Source organism: Dermacentor albipictus, chromosome 5 (assembly GCF_038994185.2).
Source record: "Dermacentor albipictus isolate Rhodes 1998 colony chromosome 5, USDA_Dalb.pri_finalv2, whole genome shotgun sequence".
NCBI classification, from domain to species: domain Eukaryota; kingdom Metazoa; phylum Arthropoda; class Arachnida; order Ixodida; family Ixodidae; genus Dermacentor; species Dermacentor albipictus.
Genome location: NC_091825.1, coordinates 4,867,129 through 4,883,642, shown reverse-complemented (window position 1 = coordinate 4,883,642; position 16,514 = coordinate 4,867,129). Strand labels below are relative to the sequence as shown.

The 16,514-nt window shown below is 48.6% G+C and overlaps 1 protein-coding gene across 2 annotated transcripts in view; it reads left to right on the top strand.

Annotated features, from left to right (window-relative positions):
* The window catches only part of MAPk-Ak2 (MAP kinase-activated protein kinase 2), a 472,971-nt gene that overhangs the window by 193,886 nt on the left and 262,571 nt on the right, over window positions 1–16,514 (top strand). The gene's annotated exons all lie outside the window — the stretch shown is intronic.

Sequence of the window (16,514 nt, the reverse complement as noted above, 5' to 3'; positions counted from 1 at the left end):
TTCTTTAACGTGCACCTAAATCTAAGTACACGGGTGTTTTCGCATTTCGCCCCCATCGAAATGCGGCCGCCGTGGCCGGGATTCGATCCCGCGACCTCGTGGTCAGCAGCCCAACACCATAGCCACTGAGCAACCACGGCGGGTAGCGGCCAGTGTTAGCCAGCGCCACTACTCACAAACCTTGGCGGCAGACGCGGAACGTCCTTTTTGCCACAGGCGTCATGAGCATGCGAAATGCGAACCCACAACCTTCACGAAATACGAAGGTTGTGGGTTCGGTTCCCACCTGCGGTAAGTTGTTTATTCGTCCACTTTAATTTCCATTAATTTATCATTATTAAGCACAAGTAATTTCCCTTATGTTGTCCTTGGTGTCAGTGTTTGTTGGCTTTTTATGATATGACTAATAAAAATCGGGCCCCTCGGTTAACCCCCTTTCTTCTCGTTTATTACATAATGAGGGTCTTGAATCCCGGAACATTGATGCCTTCAGGTAGCATATGTGGGTTTATTGACCAGTTGCCTTCACCCAGAAAGATCACATTCTCGTGACGCCTGCGGCAGAAAGGATGTTCCACGTCCGCCGCCAAGGTCTGTGAGTGGTGGCGCTGGCTAACACTCCCAGGGTTCTACTAGGACACACAAATACCCAAGAAAGTGGATGGGAAAACGGCGCCGCGGTAGCTCAATTGGTAGAGCATCGCACGCGAAATGCGAAGGTTGAGGGTTCGGTTCCTACCTGCGGCAAGTTGTTTTTTCATCCACTTTAATTTCAATTAACTTATCATTTCATTTCATTTATTAAGCACAAGTAATTTCGCCAGTGTTGTCCTTGGTGTCAGTGTTTGTTTGCTTCGTGTGATATGACTAATGAAAATCGAGCCCCTCAGTTAACCCCCTTTCTTCTCGTTTATTACATAACGACGGTCTCGAGTCCGGCAACTTTGTTGCCTTCAGGTAGCATATGTGGCAATGTGTTCAATGGGGCTGGTTGGTTCATCTTTAGAATAAAAACAGGAACAGCGCAACACAGGATGAGTGAGTAAACACGAGGACAGCGCTCTGTCCTGTTTACTCGCTCATTCTGTGTTGCGCTGTTCCTGATTTATTCTAAAGCATATGTGGGTTTATTGCCTTTACCCAAAAAGATCACGTTCTCGTGACGCCTGCGACAAAAAGGTCGTTCCACGTCCACCGCCAAGGTCTGTGAGTGATGGCGCTGGCTAACACTCTCAGGGTTCTACTAGGCCATAAATTTCCAAGAAAGTGGATGGGAAAACGGCGCCGCGGTAGCTCTATTGGTAGAGCATCGCACACGAAATGTGAAGGTTGTGGGTTTGGTTCCCACCTGCGGCAAGTTGCTTTTCATCCACTTTAATTTCCATTAATTTATCGTTTCTTTATTTCGTTTATTAATAATAATATTTGGGGTTTTACGTGCCAAAACCACTTTCTGATTATGAGGCACGCCGTAGTGGAGGACTCCGGAAATTTTGACCACCTGGGGTTCTTTAACGTGCACCTAAATCTAAGCACACGGGTGTTTTCGCATTTCGCCCCCATCGAAATGCGGCCGCCATGGCCGGGATTCGATCCCGCGACCTCGTGCTCTATTTCGTTTATTAAGCACAAGTAATTTTCCCTATGTTGTCCTTTGTGTCAGTGTTTGTTGGCTTCTTATGATATGATTTATAGAACTCCTTAGCCACTTGAACTATCTCATCCATATGAGTAATGATATTGCTGGCTTTGTCTCTTAACACATACATCAGATTCTTGCCTGTTCCTAGTTTCTTCACTGCTTTTAGGCTTCCTCCGTTCCTGAGAGCATGTTCAATTCTATCCATATTATACTTCCTTATGTCAGATATCTTACGCTTGTTGATTAACTTGGAAAGTTCTGCCACTTCTGTTCCAGCTGTAGAGTTAGAGGCTTTCCTACATTGGCGTTTCTTAATCAGATCTTTCGTCTCCTGCAATAGCTTACCGGTATCCTGTGTAACAAAGTTACCACCGACTTCTATTGCACACTCCTTAATGATGCTTATAAGATATCCGTTCATTGCTTCAACACTAAGGTCCTCTTCCTGATCAGTAACGTGGAAAGTTGGGCTAGTTGGTGAGTGATCATAGTACCTTGCTGGTGAAGCAGCGCACAAACACGGACACAGTGAAGACAAGCAGGAATAGACGACACTCGCTGCACTCGCAACTATTTTATTTCAGAACACAAACTTCAAGTTTATATACCTGCGCACCCTGAGGCGTCAAAGCAAATCATGGTAAGATTAGAGGCTTTTTTATATATATATATATCGTTTGCCCGCTCATACTCGGGCGTCAAAGGCATTGCACTTATCTATCATGGTGTGCAATCCTATCGTAATTTGTTGCAACCCTAACAACCATTTTTATTGCGCATTTTCTTTTCTCTTCTTTTTAGTGTACTTCCAAAAACGCAACTTCACCATGGCTTAGATGTACAGATGGCTGACTTATACAACCCTCTCCCCTCTTGTGAATATGAAAGGCTTCGATTATTTCCCTGGGTAGTTGATCCTTATGGTGTGATAAAACTGTGGCATCATTGTAAAGCGGCCAGCACCCATGTTGTGAGCAGTGCCCCTTAATATGGGAATGAATGTTACCCCCCAGTGACCTTTTGTGCTCTAAAAGTCTCGTGTTTACACAACGACCTGTTTGGCCGATGTATACTTTCCCACACGATATGGGCAAACAGTAGACTACAGAAGACCTGCACTCGACAAGTTTTTCTTTGTGCTTGACTGTGCACTTACGTCCATTTTCTTTTACTTTTGTCGAAACTCTACGATCCAGTCCGGCACATATTTTTCCGAGTTTGTTAGGCGCTGAAAAAACTACTCGTAGACCGTATCTGCCACCCACGTTTTTTAAGTTATGCGCAATTTTGTGTGCATATGGTAGTGACACAATTTTTTTGCTGTCAATCTCTAGTCTGTTGCGCTCTTTCTGATAGCCATTGCGCACATAACGGATCAACTTATACGCTGATGTACAGAGTACATGTTTTTCATACCCTGCATTCTTTAGTCTGATAACCTGTTGGCTGAATGTTTCTTTTATTTTTTCCGGGCAAGACTTACCAAGACTAACCAGGGAAATAATCGAAGCCTTTCATATTCACAAGAGGGGAGAGGGTTGTATAAGTCAGCCATCTGTACATCTAAGCCATGGTGAAGTTGCGTTTTTGGAAGTACACTAAAAAGAAGAGAAAAGAAAATGCGCAATAAAAATGGTTGTTAGGGTTGCAACAAATTACGATAGGATTGCACACCATGATAGATAAGTGCAATGCCTTTGACGCCCGAGTATGAGCGGGCAAACGATATATATATATATATATATATAAAAAAAGCCTCTAATCTTACCATGATTTGCTTTGACGCCTCAGGGTGCGCAGGTATATAAACTTGAAGTTTGTGTTCTGAAATAAAATAGTTGCAAGTGCAGCGAGTGTCGTCTATTCCTGCTTGTCTTCACTGTGTCCGTGTTTGTGCGCTGCTTCACCAGCAAGGTACTATGATCCTCTTCCTGAGTTAAAGCCGAATACCTGTTCTGTAGCTTGATCTGGAATTCTTCTATTTTCCCTATTACTGCTAACTTATTGATCGGCTTCTTATGTATCAGTTTCTTCCGTGCCCTCCTCAAGTCTAGGCTAATGCGAGTTCTTACCATCCTATGGTCACTGCAATGCACCTTGCCGAGCACGTCCACATCTTGTATGATGCCAGGGTTAGCGCAGAGTATCAGTTCTATTTCATTTCTAGTCTTGCCATTCGGGCTCCTCCACGTCCACTTTCACTTATCCTGCTTGCGGAAGAAGGTATTAATTATCCGTAAATTATTCCGTTCTGCAAACTCTACTTAATAACTGTCCCCTGCTATTTCTATATCCTATGCCATATTCCCCCACTGATTTGTCTCCAGCCTGCTTCTTGCCCACCCTGGCAAAGTCGCCCATCAGTATAGTGTATTTTGTTTTGACTTTACCCATCGCCGATTCCACGTCTTCATAGAAGCTTTCGACTTCCTGGTCATGATGACTGGATGTAGGTGCGTAGACCTGTAGGACCTTCAATTGGTACCTCATGTTACGTTTCACAACAAGACCTGCCACCCTCTCGTTAATGCTGTAGAATTCCTGTATGTTACCAGCTATATTCTTATTAATCAGGAATCCGACTCCTAGTTCTCATCTCTCCGCTAAGCCCCGGTAGCACAGGACGGGCCCGCTTTTCAGCACTGTATGTTGTCACGTAGGTGACAGTGAGCTGCCTGGCACGCAGGGAGACAGAAAGGGACACTGCGTCGGCGGTAGACTTTAAGAGAGTTTAATAGGCAAACTTGTGCCCTAAATCATGTGAACAACGTGGTGACGGCGAAAGCAGCAAGCGCGTCTGGGGCATTCGTCGGACTGAGCCAGCGCAAGTGGTGGTCCTTTATACGTTTCGTGTCCATGATCGCAACGCGTAAAGCTACGCCGCTTGCATTGAGCTGCGTAGCTCGTGTCGCTACAAGCGTAAATAAACGCACGTGGCATTACCCCCCCCCCCCTCCCCATAAGACAGCATCGCCCCGATGCTAAGAAAACAAGAAACTTGTAAGCATGCAATCAACCATGGAAAACGAAAACAAAAGAATGTCTGTTAGTCCGTTAACGGTCAAAAAACTTTTTGAGGCGCGCAAAGTGCACTATCTCAGGTCGCGCACGGCGTCGCTGTGACTGTGTCACTCCATTGGGCACAACCTCGTAGACCAGCGGTCCAAGTCGTCGAGTTATCTTGTAGGGCCCGAAGTAACGCCGCAGGAGCTTCTCACTAAGCCCGCGGCGATGAATCAGTGTCCACAGGACAACGCGGTCACCAAGTGCGTACTCTTGGTCTCGTCGTCGTAGGTTGTAGAGTCGGGCGTCAACGTTTTGCTGCTCTTTAATACGTATTCGAGCTAGTTGGCGAGCTTCCTCGGCGCGTTGAAGGAAGTCTGCAACGTCTGCATGGATGTTGTCGCCTTCAACGTGAAGCAACATCACGTCAAACATCGTGGCGACTTGGCGACTGAAGACAAGCTCGAATGGCGTCATCTGCGTTGTCTCTTGTGGTGCAGTGTTGTAGGCGAACGTCACGTATGGAAGGACTTCGTCCCAAGTCTTGTGCCGACATCGATATACATGGCGAGCATGTCAGCGAGGGTTTTATTTAGACACTCCGTAAGGCCGTTTGTCTGCAGGTGGTACACTGTAGTGCGCCGATGACTCGTGTAGCTCAAGTGCAGAATCTGTTGCGTAAGTTCAGCTGTGAATGCCGTACCTCTGTCCATAATAAGGACCTTGGCTGCACCATGACGGAGAACAATGTTCTTTATGAAGAATCTGGCGACCTCGATTGCATTTCCCGATGCTAACACCGTTGTCTCGGCATAGTGCGTCAGATAGTCCGTTGCCACCACTATCCACCTGTTCCCGCAAGTAGACGTCGGGAAGGGGCCAAGCAGATCCATGCCTATCTGCTGGAATGGTTTCCATGGTGGCTCGATTAGTTGCAGGAGGTCGGCTGGCCTTGTAGGCGGTGTTTTTCGACGTTGGCAATCTCAGCAGGTTTTTACATAGCGTGCGACGTCTGCGTTCAGGCCCGGCCAGTAGTACTTTTCTTGAATTCTTCTGAGAATTCGAGTGAATCCCAGATGCCCTGCTGTCGGCTCATCGTGAGGCGCTTCTAAAATCTCTTGCCTTAGCTTGACTGGCACGACGAGTAAATATGCCGCTTTGTACAGCGTGGAGTTCTTTTTCACAAGCACGTTGTCGTGCAGGCACAGTGATGAAAGCATGCGTCTGAATGCCTGTGGCACTGAATTGGTCTTCGCTTAGAGATATTGAACCACACAGCGTAGATCAGGATCGGCACGTTGATCTTGTGCGAAGGTGTTAGAGCTTATGGGCCCAAGGAAGGCATTGTCGTCATCGTCGCAGGGCGGGGCAGATTCAACAGGGGCTCTCGAAAGGCAGTCGGCGTCTGTGTGCTTTCGGCCTGACTTATACACAACGGTGATGTCGAACTCCTGTAGTCGCAGGCTCCAACGAGCGAGGCGACCTGACGGGTCTTTCAGGTTAGCGAGCCAGCACAGAGCGTGGTGGTCACTGACGACCTCGAAGTGCTTCCCGTAAAGATACGGCCGAAATTTTGTGACCGCCCAAATGACAACGAGGCATTCCTTTTCGGTCGTCGAATAGTTCAATTCGGCTTTCGACAGGGATCTGCTCGCGTAGGCGATGGCTCGCTCTAGGCTGTTCTTTTGAATCAACACCGCACCGAGTCCTATGCCACTTGCATTCGTGTGGATCTCGGTGTCAGCGCTCTCGTCGAAATGGCCGAGTACTGGCGGTGACTGCAAGCTCTGTGAAGTTCACGAAAAGCGTCTTCTTGGGGCTTCTTCCATGTGAACTGCGCATCGGCTTTTGTAAGGCGAGCGAGAGGCCCTGCGATTCGAGAGAAATCTCGGAAAAAACGCCCGTAATATGCACAGAGCTCCAAAAATCTACGGACAGCTTTCTTCTCGCTGGGTATCGCGAAACTTTTGATGGCTGCTGTCTTTTTTCGTCCAGACACACGCCCTCGCGATTAACTACGTGACCGAGAAACAGGAGCTCTTCGTAGGTGAAACGACATTTCTCTGGTTTCAGAGTGAGTCCCGACGCCCTAATTGCCTCTAGCACGGTCTCCAGCCTGTTAAGGTGCTCGTCGAAGGTGGATGCGAAAACGACTACGTCGTCGAGGTATACGAGGCATATCTGCCATTTCAGCCCAGACAACACTGAGCAAATGTTGCCGGCGCTGAGCATAGTCCGAATAGCATGATTTTAAATTCGTAAAGACCGTCTGACGTGATGAAGGCAGTCTTCTCACGGTCCCTCTCGTCGATCGCAATCTGCCAGTAGCTGCTCTGGAGGTCCATCGACGAAAAATACTCGGCACCACACAGTCAATCTAACGTGTCATCGATTCTCAGAAGCGGGTAGACGTCTTTTTTCGTGACGCTGTTGAGATGCCTATAATTGACGCAAAATCGTAGGGTACTGTCTTTCTTCTTTACAAGAACCACGGGTGAAGACCATGGGCTCTTGGACGGCTGAATGACGTCGTCACGAAGCATTTCTTCAACTTGTGTCTTGATTGTTTCACATTCTTGTGCTGAAACGTGGTAGGGAATTCGGCGGATGGGACGAGCCGATTCATCGGTTATAATACGATGCTTCACTATGTGCGTTTGCCGGATCCTCGATGACCTTGAAAAACATTCAGAATATCGCAGAAGAAGGCGACGTAGCTTTTCTTGATTTTGTTGAGGCAGGGTGGGGTTAATGTCGAAGTTCACCTCATCAGTCACCGTCGACGACGCCTCGTGGAACGACTCGGAGAGCGCTAATGCGTCGCTTATTTCAGCAAACTCTTCCAAGAAAGCGACCGTCGTACCCCTGTTGAGGTGCTTGTGTTCCGTGCTGAAATTGGTTATTAGCACAGCCGCTCTGCCTTCACGCAGATGGACGACACCGCGTGCGACGCAAATTTGTCGATCCACAAGAAGCTGCAAGTTCGCTTCGACAATCGCATCGCCGCTTGAGAATGTGTCTGTTTCGACGAGTGCCATGACGCTAGCATTTGGCGGCAGGCTCACTTGATCGTCGAGGATGGTGAACGCGGCGCGATGATAATGATTGCTTTGCATTCTTTCTGACCATTTTGTTGTCAGTGTTATGGTTTTCGTCTGCAGGCCGGTCACCGCACCGTTTTCGTTCAGGAAGTCCATCCTGAGAATTACGTCGCGAGAGCAGTGCTGTAGGATGATGAAGTTCACCGGGTAGGTGTGACCGGGAACAGCCACTCGTGCAGTGCATCGTCCCGTCGGTGTTATGAGGTGGCCTCCTGCTGTGCGTATTTAAGGACCTTCCCATGTGGTTTTGACTTTCTTGAGTTGTGACAAAAATTGTCCGCTAACGACGAAGTAGTCGGCCCCGGTGTCGACGAGTGCAACCACTGGATGTCCATCTAGGATAACTTGTAAGTCGACACTTAGTATTCGCGTTCGATGTTGGTCGGTCACCCACTGTGCGGTCTGTCGCTTCGCACGGTTGTAGCTGCGTTGGGTGGAAGCCTTATGGCAAGGTGCTGTTGTGGCCTTCAGCCGCGCCATCGACTTTGGGGTGTCGGGTCGCGGCTTCGTGTTTTGTGGCATCGCTGCATCAGGTCGCGTCGTGTTGTCGGAATGCAACGCGGCGGTGGAATGTTTCGTGGTTGTAGGAGGATTTTTCAGTCCTCGCGTGAGAGTGGCATCACCTCCCGACGTCGCTGGCTTTAGTTTCCCCTACGAGGGCTCGGTGACCTCTCCCTCGCGTCCCCTTGGTACGGCGAAGACGAATGGCCTGGATAGGGTGACGGGGACCTGAAGCGACGTGGGGCGGCATCTTCTGTCGCTCGAAGATAGGCTTCATTTTCTCGAGGCCGTTGGCCAGGAAGGGGTCGTGGGGCGTCGATGTCGTACCCACGGAGGCACACCCGCTCACGTAGAAGGCGTCATCGAGGGCGACCAACATCTACTGCTCGACCGTGAAATTTGCGTCGCAAGAGGGATCGCTCGACTCCACGGAGGGCAAGTGGAAGTTATGCTAACCAACATCAGCCAGGAGGTCAAGCACATCAACAAGGGCACGATGATCGCGTACATCGAGGAAATTCTGGAAACCAGCCATGCCTTCGTCATCTCGGATTCAGCCGCATCTACCCCGATGAGCATTGTCCCCGAACCAGACTTCGACGTGAACCCAACTCTTCCTATGAGTAAGCAGCAACAGATCAGATGTCTTCTCTGACGATACACAGACTGCTTTTCAATGTCATCGAGGATTCGACAAACACCTGTTGCAAAGCATCGCATAATAACCGAAGAGAGCGCTCGACCACTCCGCCAGAGCCCTCACCGAGTTTCGACGCGAGAACGTGAAGCTATTAGGCAACAAGTCGACGAAATGCTGCGCGACGACATCATCCAGCCGTCGAAAAGCCTGTGGGCCTCTCCTGTAGTCCTGGTGAAGAAAAAGGACGGAACCCTACGCTTCTGCGTCGATTATCGTCGACTGAGCAAGATCACGAAGAAGGATGTGTACCCCCTTTCACCAATAAACGACGCATTGGACCGGCTCTGCAACGCTAAATACTTCTCGTCGATGGACCTCAAGTCTGGCTACTGGCAAATAGAAATCGACGAGACAGATCGCGAAAAGACTGCCTTCATCACGCCAGACGGCCTCTACGAGTTCAAGGCCATGCCATTCGGTCTGTGCTCGGCGCCTACAACGTTTCTGCGCTTCATGGACACGGTCTTAGCCGGACTGAAGTGGCAGACGTGCCCTGTTTACTTGGATGATGTCGTTGTCTTCCCTGGAAATTTCGACGATCATCCTAGGCGGCTTGCGATAGTGGTAGAGGCCATTAAGTCACCAGGGCTCACTCTGAAGCCGGAAAAGTGCCGCTTCGCTTACAATGAGCTTTTGTTCCTAGGCCACGTCATCAGCAAATCAGGAGTACGCCCCGACCCACAGAAAACAGCTGCCATCGCCAAATTCCCGCAGGCAACCGACAAGAAGGCAGTGCGAAGATTTCTTGGCATGTGTGCCTACTATAGGCACTTTGTCAAGGACTTTTCACGCATCGCGGAGCCGCTAACACATCTAACCAAATGTGATGTCACGTTCTAGTGGGAAACACCACAGGCCAAGGCATTTCAAGAACTCAAACGACGCATGCAGTCGCCGCCGGTACTTGCACTCTTCGACGAGGATGCCGATACCGAAATCCACACTGATGCTAGTAGCCTAGGCCTCGGTGCCGTCCTAGTCCAGAGGAAAGGACTTGAAAGGGTGATATCGTATGCTAGCCGGTCGCTGTCAAAAGCGGAAAGCAATTATTCTGCGACTGAAAAGGAATGCCTCGCCATCATTTGGGCTACAGCTAAATTCCGCCCTTACCTCTATGGCAGGCCATTCAAAGTCGTCATTGACCATCACGCGTTGTGTTGGCTAGCTAACTGAAAGGACCCTTCAGGACGGTTGGCGCGGTGGAGCCTCAGACTGCAAGAATATGACGTCACGGTAATATACAAGTCCGGAAGGAAACACTCCGACGCCGACTGCTTATCGCGTGCCCCCATCGATCCCCCGCCGTGAGACGACGAGGATGATGACGCCTTGCTTTGGATAATAAGCGCGGAAGATTTCACTAAACAGCAACGAGCAGACCCAGAGCTAAAAGGCCTCGTCGAGTATTTGGAAGGGAACACCGACGTTGTCCCTAGGGCATTTAAGCGCGGGTTGTCTTCGCTCACGCTACAAAACAACCTGCTCGTGAAGAAGAATTTCTCACCAGTCCGCGCCAGCTACCTTCGTGTTGTGCCGTCAGCGCTGCGTCCAGAAATACTGCACGCCCTACACGACGATCCAACCGCTGGGCACCTCGGATTCTCCCGGACGCTGTCGAGAATACAGGAAAGGTATTACTGGCCGCGTCTGACCGCCGACGTCGCCCGTTACGGCAAGACATGCTGAGACTGTCAACGACGCAAGACACCACCGACAAGGCCAGCAGGATTACTACAGCCGATCGAACCTCCTCGCTGACCATTCCAGCAGATTTGGATGGATTTGTTGGGGCCGGTTCCGATGTCAACATCTGGGAATAAGTGGATCGTCGTGGCGACGGACTATCTCACCCGCTTTGCTGAAACTAAAGCTCTAGCAAAAGGCAGCGCAGCCGCAGTGGCGAAATTTTTCGTCGAGAACATCCCGCTGCGACATGGTGCCCCAGAAGTCCTCATCACCGACAGAGGAACGGCTTTTACAGCAGAGCTCACCCAAGCCATTCTGCTGTACAGCCAGACAAGCCACAGGAGGACAACTGCCTACCATCCGCAGACGAATGGTCTCATGGAGCACCTGAACAAGGCCCTCGCCGACATGCTAGCAATGTACGTCGACGTCGCGCACAAGACGTGGGACGCGGTCCTGACGTATGTAACCTTCGCTTACAACACGGCGGTGCAAGAAACAACACAGATCACGCCGTTCAAGCTGGTTTACGGCAGGAACCCGACGACGACGCTCGACGCCATGCTGCCCCACGTCACTGACGAAGAGAATGTTGACGTTGCTAGCTATCTCCAGCGCGCCGAAGAAGCCCGACAGCTCGCCCGCGTACGGATCAAGAACCAACAGAGGACCGACAGCCGACACTACAACTGTCTGACGACGCATCGTCAAGTGCCAGGCCGGCGACCGTGTTTGGGTTTGGACACCGATACGCCGACGAGGACTGAGTGAGAAACTATTGCGCCGCTGTTTGGGACCTTACAAGGTCATTCGACGTATTGGCGCACTGGACTATGAGGTCGTGCCAGGCAGAATTTCGCATTCACAGCGGTGCCGCGCACGATCTGTAGTGGTCCACGTGATGCGTCTGAAACCCTTTTACGGACGCTGACGAACTTCCTTATTTTTGTTTTCTTTGCTACGGATGTTTTTTCTTTATTACTTTCATTTGTATGCAGCATCGGGTCGATGCTTTTTAAGAGGGGGCTTTGACACGTGTAGTTATCTTTATCGGGCGAGCACGTTTCGCCGCCTAACAAATGTAATCACACAGCGCGGGACGCGCCTGCATGTATCCGAAGTTTCTGTAATGTTATCAATGCTTCTACCCGGCTGCCTGTTGTTGCCGAACCTTGTGTTATCTGATTTCATTGCGTGACGCGAATAGTGTAGAACTTTGTGGAAGGCACACGGGTCCGAATGATTAGTCTGGAACATTCGACGACTGCTGTATAAAAGCTGACGTGCTTGACCCGCTGATCAGATTTTCGACGATCACCGACTGTGTTGGCCGCTCTCATTGTGCTTTAAGTGTAGCCTGTTTTGTGGGCACAGGTTCGCCCAATAAAAGCTAGTTTTTGCCTTTCACAGTATTGCTACTGTGTTCTTTGACGTCACGACCACGTGACAATATGATATTGCCGATGTGTGCGTTCCATGAAAGGTCAGAGGATAAGGTGATGCCTAGATATTTGTATGATTGAACTTGTTCGACAGTGGAGTGGGAGATTAGGTATAAGAATGATAAGGGCTTAAGCTTGCGATGAAATCAAACAAGCTTGCATTTAGTAGGATTAAGCTTCATTAACCAAAGATCACACCACTGTTGTACAAGTTTAAAGTGATGTTGGAGTGCAGTTTGATCAGAAATCTTTGTAATTGTGCGATAGAGGACATAGTCGTCGGCAAATAAATGGATGTGGGAAGATACATGTACAGGCAGGTCGTTAATATATATGAGGAATAAGAGGGGTGCGAGTACAGATCCTTGGGGGATGCCGGATGTTACAAGGAGGGAGCTGGAACGGCTACCTTTAATTGAAACAAACTGGGAGCGTTTGTTGAGAAATGCTGTGATCCATACGAGAAGGTTAGGGTGCAAATTCAGCTGGGAGAGCTTTAGTATAAGGCTTGTATGTGGTACTGTATCGAATGCTTTTGCGAAGTCAAGAAAGATTGCATCGGTCTGAAGGTTGAGGTCGAGATTAGAGTGTAGATCATGAAGAAATATGGCAAGTTGGGTTTCACAAGATAAAGATTCACGGAATCCATGCTGGGAAGGATGAAAAAAATTGTTAGTGTCAAGGAAGTGCATAATGTGAGAGTATATGACATGTTCCATGATTTTGCATGGGACGGTTGTTAGAGAAATGTTGCGGTAATTTAGGGGGTATTGTTTGTTACCTGATTTGTGGACTGGGATGACCTTGCTCTCTTTCCATTCGTCTGGTAAGATTCCTGTTTCGAGTGAAAGTGAGAAGAGCATCGAAAAATACATTGCAATAATTTCTTTAGTATTTTTTAACAGTTTTGAGTTAATATCGTCGACACCAGCCGATGATGAAAGTTTTAATTTGTCACTGAGTGATAAAATGCCAGCGACAAAAATTTCAACAGGAGCCATCATTGGTAGTGTCGCAGTAGGTGGCATAGGAAGAGGCATGTAGGCTTCTTTAGTGAACACGGATGAAAACGCGATGTTTAAGGTGTCAGCACAAACAGCGTCGCTTATAATTTTGTCTTCGTCGCCTGGTAAGTGTGACGTCATGTGTTTGTCGGGTTTATGACTTCCCAAAATTTTCTAGGGTTAGTTTTTAGAATTTTAGCTAAGTTGTTATGATAAAATGTTTCTTTTGCTTTCCGAATTGTATCGTCTTCCGCAGAATAGTACCTGTCCCATGCGCTCGGACTTCCATCACATTTTGCAGTACGAAAAAGGCGCTTTTTCTTATTTTCGAGTCTTTTTACATTTTTAGAGAACCATAGTTTATTTTTATTGGCAAGAAAGCTCACCGTGAAGATGAATTTATTAGTCAGGTCGGTAATTTTGTCTTTAAGCACTAGCTAGTTGTCAATGAGGGAACGGGAACCGAAATTGGATTGGAAAATAGGTAGAAAATCTAATAATTCATTATTAATTGCTTCATAGTTAGCGTTATCGTACAAGTGAATTTTTTTGCGGAAGACGAGATGTGTTTTGGGGACGAAATTAAAAGTGGTATGAATGACTTTGTGATCGCTGATTTCTCGTAAATATGCAATAGATTTTAAAAATAGCTTTCGGGGTTATTCGTTAGTACAAGGTCTAGAATGTTTGAGGATTCACAGGTGACGCGCGTTGGTTCTGTCACTTGTTGGATGAGGTCAAAGTTGAGACAAACATTGATAAATTCGCTTGCTTCAGTATTTCATGAAGTTGGTAAAGCCTGATTGAGCCAATTAATGCTAGGGAAGTTGAAGTCTCCATAAAGGAGGATGTGTGCATTGGCGTGTTTTTTAGCAAGCTGGGATAATATGTCATTAAGTTCGAGGGCGAAATCTGGATCAGTTCGAGGGGGCTTGTAGCATACCCCGAGTATTATTGCTTCGGGAGGGGCACGACATACCCATAGCAATTCCAGTTGTGAAGATGTACTGATTAGAGAGCATGGTAGTTCTATGTTTGTGGTGATGAGTACGCCCCTGCCACGTGCATTTTTGCGGTAGTGGCGAAAAATATTAAAGTTTGGCAAGTCAGCCAGTGCCTCCATATCTGAAATGTCGTCAGTGAGCCATGTTTCTGTTAGTATCAGTATACTACTGCCGGTTGATTGTACTAGATTAGACAGGAGCACGCTGTAGTATAGACCTTTTCATCGGGCGAGGAGGATAGGGCGCACAGAGAGCCTTTCCTCCTCTTTGGCTTGGGCTACCCGAAGCGGCGCAGCTTTGAAGTATTGCTGTCGCGTGCTGCGGACCGATTTCGAGATGTTTTAGATCGTGCTTTGTGAACTTTACACCATGTCAGTTCATATAAGGTCGTCAGGGAAGCCTTTCGTTGTATCGGTAACTACAGTTGGCGGAAATACGTGTTGGGGGCGCAAAAATGTGACGCGCATAATCAGCCGCGGTGTACGCGCATTATCAGTCGCGGTGCGTGTATGTGTTCTTTACTATTTTGCTTATGTCGATCTTAATTCAACAAAGAAAACCGGCGTCTCTGTATTACCAGCATTAAATGGTAAATCAGCTCACTGTCTGATCGATTGGCGTAGGGAGTAAAACATAAAACATAAGAGCGCATGCTCGTGCACGGCCAACCTAAGGCAACCACGAAACATCTGAGCGGCAGGCTCTGTCAAATATTTGTGATACACTGGCATCGTTCTCAGGTATTTCAAGTCTAGTATGCTTGAAATTACCATATGTCTACGCTAGCCTTGCTGCACGAGGCCCATGGCGCTGCTCAACACAGCGATCACTGCGGTTGGTGAGCCAGCACGGTATATATATAAGCTGTGTGCTTCGGCATTGCCTTTTTGGCCTTTATACAGCCATAATATATGAGAGGGTTCGCATAAAATGAATGCGATGACTATTTTTGAGCGCAAAATTTCCGTAATACGTGTGAGTGCGTCGTAGAGAACTGAACGAACACAACAGAAAAAAAGAATTCGGTTATCGTCCTTTTTCTCTGAAAAGTAAGAGAAAACGGGCTAACGCCGCACAACGTTTATAAATATATAACCGCTGATGCCGTGTGCTTGGACCATGCGCTATATAGAACAAAGATATCTGTAATCCAGCACCTACTACTGCTTAGGACGCTCGCGCAGTTCGTAAACGGTCGCTTTGCTGGACAAGCTTAATTCAGACTGTAAGGCATGCTGCTATTCCTATCCAAAACTATTTTATTCATGGGTGGAAACCTCATTCATCCAACCAAGTAGTCACGCAATGTAACCTGCAGCGAACAGTTTGAACGCTTGTCAAAGTATAGCAGCACAAATCCTATCGTAGCAGAACGGTATCCACGCTGTTACGATCATCCAGTATGTTTCATGGCTCCTAAACCGCAACTCAGAAATAGAGGATAATACTGCAATAAGGTCACATTAGTGATTGGAACATTCAGAAATATATAATTGATCTCCGAGGCTGATTGTAGGCTCAAATATAGCGCACACATCGCGCTGCGTGTTCCGTCCGCCTCAACGCCAGCAGAAATTCCGGCCATGACGCCTTAAACCACTTCAGCACGTCTCACAGAACCGTTTACCACGTATAACACGCACGTCATACTAAACAGACCGCACGAGTGCGAAAACAAACGCCAGAACCTACCGCCGAGCGTATACCTGCCATGCAAAAGACCGCTTTCACCCAAGCCAGTATGGCGCTGCTCACAGGCGGCGCCACTGCGTTCACAATATGGTGGCGCCTACGAAAAAACGGTCTATAGTGTCGCCCCGTCAGATCTCTGTGTCATCATACATGTATGTTTTGTAGTTGATTAGCTAGATGCCCCCCCTCCCTTCTGTCATGTGACGAGCTTGGACCAATCAGGAGGTGTCATCTGGCGTGTGAAGCCTTTATTAGTAATAAACGGCCGCGGGTCGGCTGAGTCTTCGTTCCGGTTTTCATCGGGAGCAGTTAGCTCCGAGTCTCCTCCACTGCGCCGGCGCCCGCGCGCGTTCGCTGGCCGGGGGTCTCCACTTGCTTGCCGCTGCCGACACATCTTTTGGCGACGAAGATGGGATTCCCGCAACGGTTCCGACCGAAGCCCCGGGAAACCAACGAGCTTCGTAAGTGAAGCGTCCTTTACGTGTCGGCATGGCCTGCAAACGCTGCCGACGCACTTGGCGTCGCGAGGCTTCCGAGCCTAGGCCTTCTCGCCCCCTTTGTTCTTCCTTGCCCGTTCATGCTGCGAGCTCCGGCTTGCCTCCTGCACGCTATCCGGCATGGCTTTTACGGCGAACCTTCCCGTTTTTCTTGAAGTGCCCAGGCCACCGTTAATTCCATGGCATCGCTAGAACAAAATTTTTCAGGCCCACCTCGAAGCGGCCGGCAGTGGCGACTGGAC